The sequence below is a fragment of the Cynocephalus volans genome, chromosome 3 (genome assembly GCF_027409185.1).
Source record: "Cynocephalus volans isolate mCynVol1 chromosome 3, mCynVol1.pri, whole genome shotgun sequence".
NCBI classification, from domain to species: domain Eukaryota; kingdom Metazoa; phylum Chordata; class Mammalia; order Dermoptera; family Cynocephalidae; genus Cynocephalus; species Cynocephalus volans.
In genome coordinates this window covers 6,829,651-6,839,419 of record NC_084462.1, presented here as the reverse complement: position 1 = coordinate 6,839,419, position 9,769 = coordinate 6,829,651, and positions in this window count along the sequence as shown.

Here is a 9,769-nt window from a genome sequence, read left to right as displayed (position 1 = left end):
GCTGGCGGAAGGTTGGGGAGACCGAAGACTAAAGGGGCCTTGAGTTATCAGGGATATTTCCTCAAGGAATCAGGGCCCTAATTTGCAAGTCACTGGACTTTACCTTTTTCTACTGTTGCCACACCCAAAGCTTGACCCACCCACTACAGTCACTCCTAAGTGCATGTGACTGCTCTCTGAACAGATTTCTTTGTGAGATCCTACTTAGTGTTTTAGAACCTTTCATATGCATTATTCACTTCCTAATCTCTCATCTTTTGGAGAGAGGTAGTGCTGATGATTGCAAAACAATGTGACTGTACTTACTACCACTGAATTGCACACTTAATAATGGTTAAAATAGTCAATTTTATGCTCTCTATATACCTTACCACAATTTTAAAAAATGAAAAACCAAATTTCTTTTTAACCTAAAAATTCCTGGCATGGAGATAGAAGGGGCGAGATTGCTGGGAGAGGCCCTTGGTAGTGTAGGGCAGCCAGTCTACCCCTTCCTAGCCAAAATGACGTGGAACTCCCAAGCTATTGAAGGGCCTGAACTGGACCACTTAAGAAGATCCAAGTGCAGTTGCAATGTGAAAAGACTAAGGAAACTTTTTTTTTTTTTTTGTCTTTTTCGTGACCGGCACTCAGCCAGTGAGTGCACCAGCCAGTCCTATATAGGATCCGAACCGGCGGCGGGAGCGTTGCTGCGCTCCCAGCCCCGCACTCTCCCGAGTGCGCCACAGGCTGGGCCCAGACTAAGGAAACTTTAACCAAGGAATCAAATGTGCAAAAGGCTAATTGTGATATTATCGTTTGTGGAGATGTTCATGGTGAATTCCATAATTTTAGGAACTCTAGATCTGTAGGAAAGTCATGAGATACAAATGTTATACTTAGGGGTACTACGTAGACAGAGGTTATGAGGCATCTTCAAAAAGTTCATGGAAAGATTCTACTATTTTTTATTCTGTTTCCAGAAACTTTTACAAGTGCCCTCCTATTATTCAGTAGCAACTGTGACTCTTGTTGAATTAAATGTGGGTTACTGTCCCGACCCGCGGGATATTCAACGCAGACCCTGGAGGGGGGAGTGGGAATTGGATGGGACAAGAGACGCGAGAAATGGAGACAAGATAGTATTCTGATCGTTTATTAGCCAGAAGGTCACAGCTTATATAGACAGCAGGAGGGAATCAGCAGATAAGGAAGTATGCAGATGTTTTCTGGGAGAAATCACAGGGCAAATCTTCCCAGGAAATGAAACATTTCTCAGCTATCTAAAGCAAAGCAGCGGTGATCTACGCCTAGGGCTGTGCAAGCAGTAAGAAGGAGAAAAAGGAGGAACGGTCACAGCATTTATAACTTTAGTGCCAGAGGGCTATTGGCAGGGCTTCATGACCCTGGGAAGGCTATGACCGGACTCTTTGGCCCCGGACAGGTCCCTTTTTTATTTTTTCAAGCCAAGAGAACCTCTCGGGAACTGTGCCTGTCTTAGGTTGGGGTAACCCATCCCGAGCACGGTACCCGTCATAGAAACGGGTTGCCATTAATGGCAGCCTTTTGTTTAGGGTGGTGCGGGGGACTTACCCTCTTACCCGTCTTTGGCTATCCAGTTCAGCTCACAGAGGCAGCATTTGTTGAGGTGAATGTGGTGGTATATAGGCACCACTTTGTTCTTGCATCTCAAGGCGTTGATAATGGACCTGTATAGGCCTTGCCTGAATAGCCTCAATTTGTTGTTTCACAAAGGCTGTGACTTTATTAAGTAAAAAGGGCCCCAGAGAAAGCAAAAGAAGCAAGCCCACAAGCGGCCCTAAAAAGGGTAAGAGATAAGGCAGGAATCCATTAAGCCCAGTCCAAAGGGGGTTTTCTGCCAGTTGTTTTCTTCTCTTTTCTAAGTCGTCTTGCAGTTGTTTGATACGGTCTCGAACTATCCCAGATTTGTTGGCATAGAAGCAGCATCTTTCCTTTAGGGCTAAACAAACACCTCCTTGTTCTGCAGTTAGTAAATCGAGACCTCTTCTGTTTTGTAAGACTACTTCTGCCTGGGAATCTAATTGGTCTTGGAGGTCCTGTATAGTTTGGGAAAGGGCTTGTACATCCGAAATCAGCTGGGTAGACAGTTTTGTATATTGAGATAGAGAATGGGTGAGACCGGCAGTTCCAGTAGCAACTGCTGCAGAAATTCCCAAACCAGCAAGTAAAGGAATAAGCTGTACAGCCCTTTTAGATCTTCCAGCTATATGCTCAAAAGTAGGGACAGGGACGGGTTCGCTCCCAGATATAACATCTACATCAGGCAGTAGGAGAGCCAAACACATAACCCTGTCCAATTAGTGGGTAATTGGGTATAAGCTTTATTGCTACCGCAGACAAAGACTGAACTGTTATGGGAACACAAGGAAGTAGAAATGTTGATAAACGACTGACAGTTTGCAAATGTAGCAAACCCAGCATCGACCTAAAAACTATTATTAACTGAGGGGGAAATGAAACAAGTAGCATTATAAAACTGTAAAGTTGTACCTGCAAAGGGAAAGTTAATGAACACTGATGACCATCAGAATAATTAAAAGACAAAGCGGGAAAAGCAACAGGGACAGGCTGTCCTACTATCAGACAGAGCCAACAATTTTGAGCAAGATCAGGATTGGTGGCATTAAGCAACTTATGAGTTGCATAAAGAATGTTGGAGGTCTGAGGATCAAGCCGTAAATCACCCCTGTTCTTGGGCAGGGCCAGGGGGTGATAGGTGAGTTGAGGAAACAAAATGTCATGCATTTCTTGAATTTTTGTTTCCACTTTAAGAATTCTAGTTTGGTCTTGAGGGCCTCCTCCATCAGATATGTGAACGAGGGGAGTGGTGGACCAACAAACAGGTTGACCTACTGAACCTGTACAAGAGGCTTGGGCATACTTATTCGAGGCAAGCCCAACAGCAGAAGGAGGACCTGAAAGATCCCCTCCAAAAGTCCCCACATAATTTTTAATCAGGGTGGCTGTGAAGTATGTTTGGTTTCCAGAAGTGCACAATTGGTATGAAGAATAACAAGTGCTATGCATAGATTCAGCAAACGTGCTGCAAGGACATGGCTTAAGGCTAACACCACTGCTAGCTATGAACTTAGGTTTTTCAACACAACTATAAGCAGGAGATGATGAGGACAAATAAGCTGAATGGGTGTCACAATCTACAACAGATATGTATGATGTAGGAGGACTAGAAACGGTCCCACCCTTGCAGTCACATGGTTTTCCATACTGTTTTTTCACCAATTGGCGAGCGAGTCCAGGATCTCCAAAGCCAGACTGGACCTTGGGCAGTTGATCAGACAAACCAACAATCAGGAAGAAAATGCTGACCCCTGTGGAAAAGAAAAGAAAAAGGCATTCTCAGGGATCTACTGAATCCCTGGCTGAGAGGTTATGATCAACTTGTTTAACCAGCCATTCTGGAAGCCATCTGGCCGAGTTATGAGTGCGAGAAAAAACACAGACTGAACCTCTACCCAAGATCAAAACTGGATCTGGGCCATTCCAGGAGTTATCTAGGGGGTCCTTCCATTTGACCATGGCAAATTGTGATTGGGACTTGGAATGCCAAAAACGGTCAGCTGCTGATTTGCTGTTGACATCAAGATTTAAAAAATTAAGGATGAAAAGGGCATGACTTAGTAAATTCCTGGGGGAGCCTCTTGTGGGGTACCATTCCTCCTTTTTTATTTTTTCAAGGCAAGTTTTTAGAGATAAGTGGGCTCTTTCGACAATTCCTTGGCCTTGAGGGTTATAGGGAAAATGCCTGTAATATGTTGAATCTGTAATCTAGCACAAAAATCTTGGAAAGCCTTGGAGGTATAGCCAGGGCCATTGTCCATTTTAATCTGTTTTGGGATTCCCAGGATTGAAAAACAATGTAGGAAATGAGCAATAACATGTTTGGTTGCTTCTCCTGTCTGTAAAGTGGCGAGCAAAAACCCACTGTAGGTGTCTATGGACACGTGAACATATTTTATTTTATTTTATTTTATTTTTTTTTATTATTTTTTTTTTTTTGTCTTTTTCGTGACCGGCACTCAGTCAGTGAGTGCACCGGCCATATATAGGATCCGAACCTGCGGCGGGAGCGTCGCCGCGCTGCTAGCGCAGCACGCTACCGAGTGCGCCACCGGCTCGGCCCATGAACATATTTTAGATTACCAAATTCTGATAAATGAGTAACATCCATTTGCCAAAGCATATTTGGGACAAGTCCTCGAGGATTAACTCCCAAATGCGGGACAGGCAAGAGTGTAACACAGGAAGGACACTGTTTAACTATCTGTCTAGCTTGTTCTCTAGTGATTTGAAACATTAACCTAAGTGTGTGAGCATTAATACGATGAAGGGAGTGAGTAGTTTGTGCCTGTGTAACAGGATCAGCGGTAATGGTGGCCACTGTTTTCGTGGCCGCACCAGCCAATTTGTTTCCCATGGCGAGAGGGCCTGGGAGGTTGGAATGTGCTCTAACATGACCTATAAAAAAGGGCAAATGTCTTTGTTGAATCAGTTTTTGGCATTGCAAAAAAAGCTCAGTGGCAGTGGAGGTATGTTTGATTTGGGGAACTGTTTCTAAGAGGGGGATAGAATTGGCTAAATAGGCACTATCAGTATAAAGATTGAGGGCCTGATTTGGGAAGGTTAAAAAAACCTGAATAACAGCTTGTAACTCCCCAAGTTGGGCAGAAGTATAACAAGTAGTAAAGCGGACTGTGTGATTATTTTTAAAAATTTTTTTTTAAAGATGACCAGTAAGGGGATCTCAACGCTTTACTTGGTGTTGTCAGCACCACGATCAACCAGTGAGCTAACCGGCCATCCCTATATAGGATCCGAACCGGTGGCCTTGGTGTTATCAGCACCGCACTCTGCTGAGTGATCCACAGGCCAGCCCTGGACTGTGTGATTATTAATGGTATAAGCTGCAGTCCCTGTGGATGAACCATCAGTAAAAACCAAAAGGGCATTAGTTACCGGCGAGTTACAAGTAACTCGGGGAAAAACAAAAATTTGTAAGTTACAAAACTGAATAAGTTTATTGGATGGATAATGATTGTCTATTGTGCCTTCATAAGAGGCACAAGCCACTACCCAAGTATCAGAATTTTGTAAAAGCCAGTGGACCTGTTGTTGGGTGTAGGGCTGGATTAATTTGTGTGGTTCGAGCCCAAAGTACTTTCTACTATTTTCTTGACCTAATATAATTAAATCTGCAACAGCATCAAAGTAAGGAAGCAAGGTTTTTTTTGGTGATGAGGGTAAGTGAACCCACATAATAGGGTTGTTCTGCCAAAATAGCCCAGTAGGGAAAGAGCCGTATTGAATATAATAAACGTTAAGGGTTGGGTAGAATCCAAGTAAGAGACAAATTGAGCTGCAACAGCATTTTCTACCTTTTGTAATGTAGTCAGTGCTTCTGGAGAGAGAGATCTGGAAGATTTAGGGTCAGGATTTCCTTTTAAAATATCAAATAAGGGCTTTAGGTCTCCAGTAGTAAGTTTTAAATATGGATGGAGCCAATTTATATTGCCTAAAAGTCTTTGAAAATCATTAAGAGTTTGTAATTGATCTGTGCGGATGGAAGCCTTCTGGTTAGTAATTTTGTGTCCCGTCATATGAAAACCCAAAAAGGTGTAGGGATCATGAAACTGTATCTTTTCTGGAGCTATTTGTAAACCTGGTAAAGCTAACTGCTTTTCAAGCTGGATAAAACATTGTAAAACCCTGTCTTTTGAATCGCCGGCAAGTAAAATGTCATCCATATAGTGGATAATGTACATATCTTTCCACAGATCTCTGATTGGTTGGATGACTGCAGCCACAAATTTTTGGCATAAGGTAGGACTATTGGCCATTCCCTGGGGCAGGACCCGCCATTGATATCGTTTCATGGGTTCCTTAAAATTTATGGAAGGGAGACTAAAAGCAAAACGTTTTTGGTCACTAGCATGTAGGGGAATTGTGAAAAAGCAATCTTTGAGATCTATAACAATTTTAAAAGAGCCTGAAGGAATTGCCACTGGGGATGGCAAACCTTGTTGTAAAGCACCCATAACCACCATTGTGGCATAAACAGCTCTTAGGTCCTGAAGCAGTCTCCATTTTCCAGATTTTTTTCTAATAACAAATATAGGAGTATTCCAGGGGGAGTTACTCTCAACAATGTGTCCTGCCAGTAAGAACAGGGCGACACATAATTTTTCCAAGGTTAATGGCCACTGATCAACCCAAATGGGCTCGCTTGACTTCCAAGTTATGGGGTCAGCATGCCTTTGGGGTACAGGCTTGTCAATGGCCGAAATCAAAAATTTCCAAAGCCCTGTTTATTAAGCTGGCCTGTTCCCTGAATGGGTTGGAAAATACCTTGTTCCTGTTTTCCTAAACCTTTGCCTGGACTAAATCCTTGAGCCAGCATTTGTGCTGTAACTATTTCATTAGGACTGCACATTATTATTTTCATTTGTGAGAGCAGATCCCTGCCCCAAAGATTGACAGGCAAGTAAGGGATGACATACGGTTGAATAAGACCTGAATTATTTTCCTTATCTGTCCATGTAAGAAATTTAGAACTCTGTTTAGGACTGCGGCTTTGTCCAATTCCCTTTAGATTGGTTAAGGTATCACAAAGGGGCCAAGTGGTGGGCCAGTCCTCTTGTCTAATGATTGTAACATCAGCCCCAGTATCTATTAGGCCAGTGAATTGTTTACCATCCAACCATAAGGTAAGAGAGGGTTTTTGATGTGAAATCTGTTGGATCCAGTAAGCATCTGAGGATCCAAAATTGCCTGCACCTCTCACAATATTGTGGGCTTTATTATTTGTTTTAACTAGGGGAAGTAGGATAAGCTGGGCTACTCTTTCTCCTTGTGGAATCGTGACAATGTCAGTAGTTGCTTTGGCCAGGAGCTTAATTTCTCCAGTAAAATCATTATCAATTACTTGAGGAAAAATTTGTAGCCCTTTGAATACTGAACAGCCGCGACCTAGGACAAGTCCAAAAGTACCAGGGGGCAATGGACCAAAGACCCCTGTATTTAAAATTTGAGGTCCCATTTCAGAAGTTAATACTGTATGGGATGTGGAACAGAGGTCCAGTCCTGCACTCTCTGGGGTTGCTCTAGTGAGGTTTGAAATGGATTGTTGTTGGCTGGGACAAACTTGATAGCCCCACTTTGGTTCAGGGCTTGGGGCTGGCCCCTTTTCCCATTTCCCTGAGGGGGTGGTAAGGGATTTCCCTGAGCATCAGTTTGGATCTACATTCATTTGCCCAATGTTTTCCTCTTTTACATTGTGGGCAAAGTCCAGGAGGCTTGGTGACTACGGCTTTTGTCTGGTTTTCCTGACAGTTTTTAGCAAAATGCCCAGGCTTGCCACATTTAAAGCAACCTTTATTATTTTGGCCTTTATTAGCTAAAAAATCCTTTACTGTTTGTCCACTGAGGGCTATGGCCATGGCTAGACCTTGCTGACAAGAGGAGCCAATGTCTGAGCAAAGACGAATATATCCTTGGAGGTCAGTTTTATTTTTGCAGGGCCTAATGGCCGCCTGGCATGCAGGATTAGCATTTTCAAAAGCCAATTGTTTTATATAATCAAGATTGGCATCCGCATTGCCTAATAACCTATCTGCTGTTGTCATTAGCCGGTTAACAAAACCTGAAAAAGGCTCTTCAGGCCCTTGTTTTACTCCTGTAAGCGAAGCGCTTGAATCCCCCTTAGCTGGGAGCCTTCTCCAAGCCTTTAAAGTGGCTGTTTGAATTTGGGTAAACAGACCTGGGTCATAGTTTTTTTGTTCCTCAATACTAGAATAGTCACCGGAGCCGGTCAACGTATCAAGACCCCAATCTTTATCAGCCTGAAGGTTTTTTCTAGCAATGTCTTTGCAGTTTTCAAAAAATTCGGACTTCCAGAAGACGTGATCACCCCCGAGAGTGTGGCTCTGACAAGGGTGTTCCAATCTATAGGAGTGAGCCAGCTTTCAGCCACAGATTCTAATATAGCAAGGGTATAAGGCGCTGTGGGCCCATATTGGGAAATGGCGCCTTTTAGCTCTTTGATAACATTAAATCCCAGCCTGTCATGTTTGCGGGTAATTCGTCCCACATTATCCACAGATTTGGATACTGGGAAGGCCTCAAGTTGGTCAAAAAGACTTTGATCTACATGAATGGGAGCTCTTTCTGGGGGGGGCTAACTTGTTGTTTAATGGAGGGCAATACCCAGTCGCTTTAGTTTGACATGTTGTATTCTTACGTTTTGTTTGTAATTCTTGCAGTTTGGTTGTTAAGACCTGGAGCTTTTCCTCTAAGAGAATTTGTTTTTCTAATTGTTGAACTTTTGACTCTAATTGTTTTTTAAAGGATCTGATACCGTCACCACCGCAGGAGCGGAGGGCAAATTGTAAGGGGGAGGGTGCGACAAGGGCTGAGCCAAGAATGCATCATCTGACGCGCCTCTGTGTCCAGATCGCCCCAATCCACCTCGGAGGGATCAGAATTTAGAGGTTTCTCTTTATTTTGAAATCTTAATACCGGATGTTTTTTGGGCATTTGGGTTTAACAGCAGGTGTCACGGCCTGTTCTGAATCGTCCTCCAGAGATATGAGATCTATGTTTTCCTCAGGAGCTGGGGAGGAAACTCGGACATCTGTTTTGGAACCTGCCTTTAATATTTGTTCAGTCTGGACCATAGTTTCAGAAACTTTGGGGAATTTATCTTTATCTTGGATCATATCTTTAATTAAATTCCAAAAAGAAAAGGCAGTTATAGGAACTTTTTCTGGCCCAAAAGTTTCAAAATATCTTGCAAGGCATCACCTACTCTAACCCAGTTTTTTATAATTAATAGTTCCTTCCTCCGAAAACCAGGGACAAAGGTCCTTCACAAAATCAAATGCAAATTATCTATATAGAATACTGTAAGGAAACATAACAGCATGTAAAGGTAATGTTCAAGTTGTCAGACAGAGATGATTTAGTTTTCTTCTTTTGAGTTTCAATTTACAAGACATAAAAGAACCTGGGAAATCTCAACATTCCCCACCTGATAAATAGTGAGCAAATATCAGCTATGTACTATATTCATTAAGACTATGATTCTTATAGGTATTATTTATTTTCACCCTTTTCTTCTTCCCTGCCAGTACAGTTAAGTGCTCTTAAAGAGCCAATATAGGGGCCGGCCCGTGGCTCACTTGGGAGAGTGTGGTGCTGATAACACCAAGGTCATGGGTTCGGATCCCTATGTAGGGATGGCTGGTTAGCTCACTTGGGAGAGTGTGGTGCTGACAACACCAAGTCAAGGGTTAAGATCCCCTTAATTATCCCAAAATAGTTATCCCCAAAATAACAACAACAAAAAAACAGGTCATTGGTTGGGATACTGGCCCACTGCCAAAAAAAAAAAAAATGTGATCTCTGTGTCCCCCAAAGCTTCCCACCTTTAACAGTTTAAAAGTTTTATTTGGACCTCCAGCTGAGATTTGGCCACAGGAAATTCAGTCCCATTCAAATTAATTGAGAAACTCGTGGGGTGGGGAAAGGTGCTTCTCTCTCCTGGTTATGACTTGTCAGCTCTTACAATTTCTTTTATCTGTCACATCATATCTCTAAGCTGCTCCATTTCTCTCTAGCCTATTGTCCTCCAAAAAGTATTACAGTCGGATACTAAGTTAATTGGTAAATAAAGCTTTGCCTAAGACAGGTGCAGGGAAACAGAGGATTACAGCAGAGAACAAGAGACAACTTA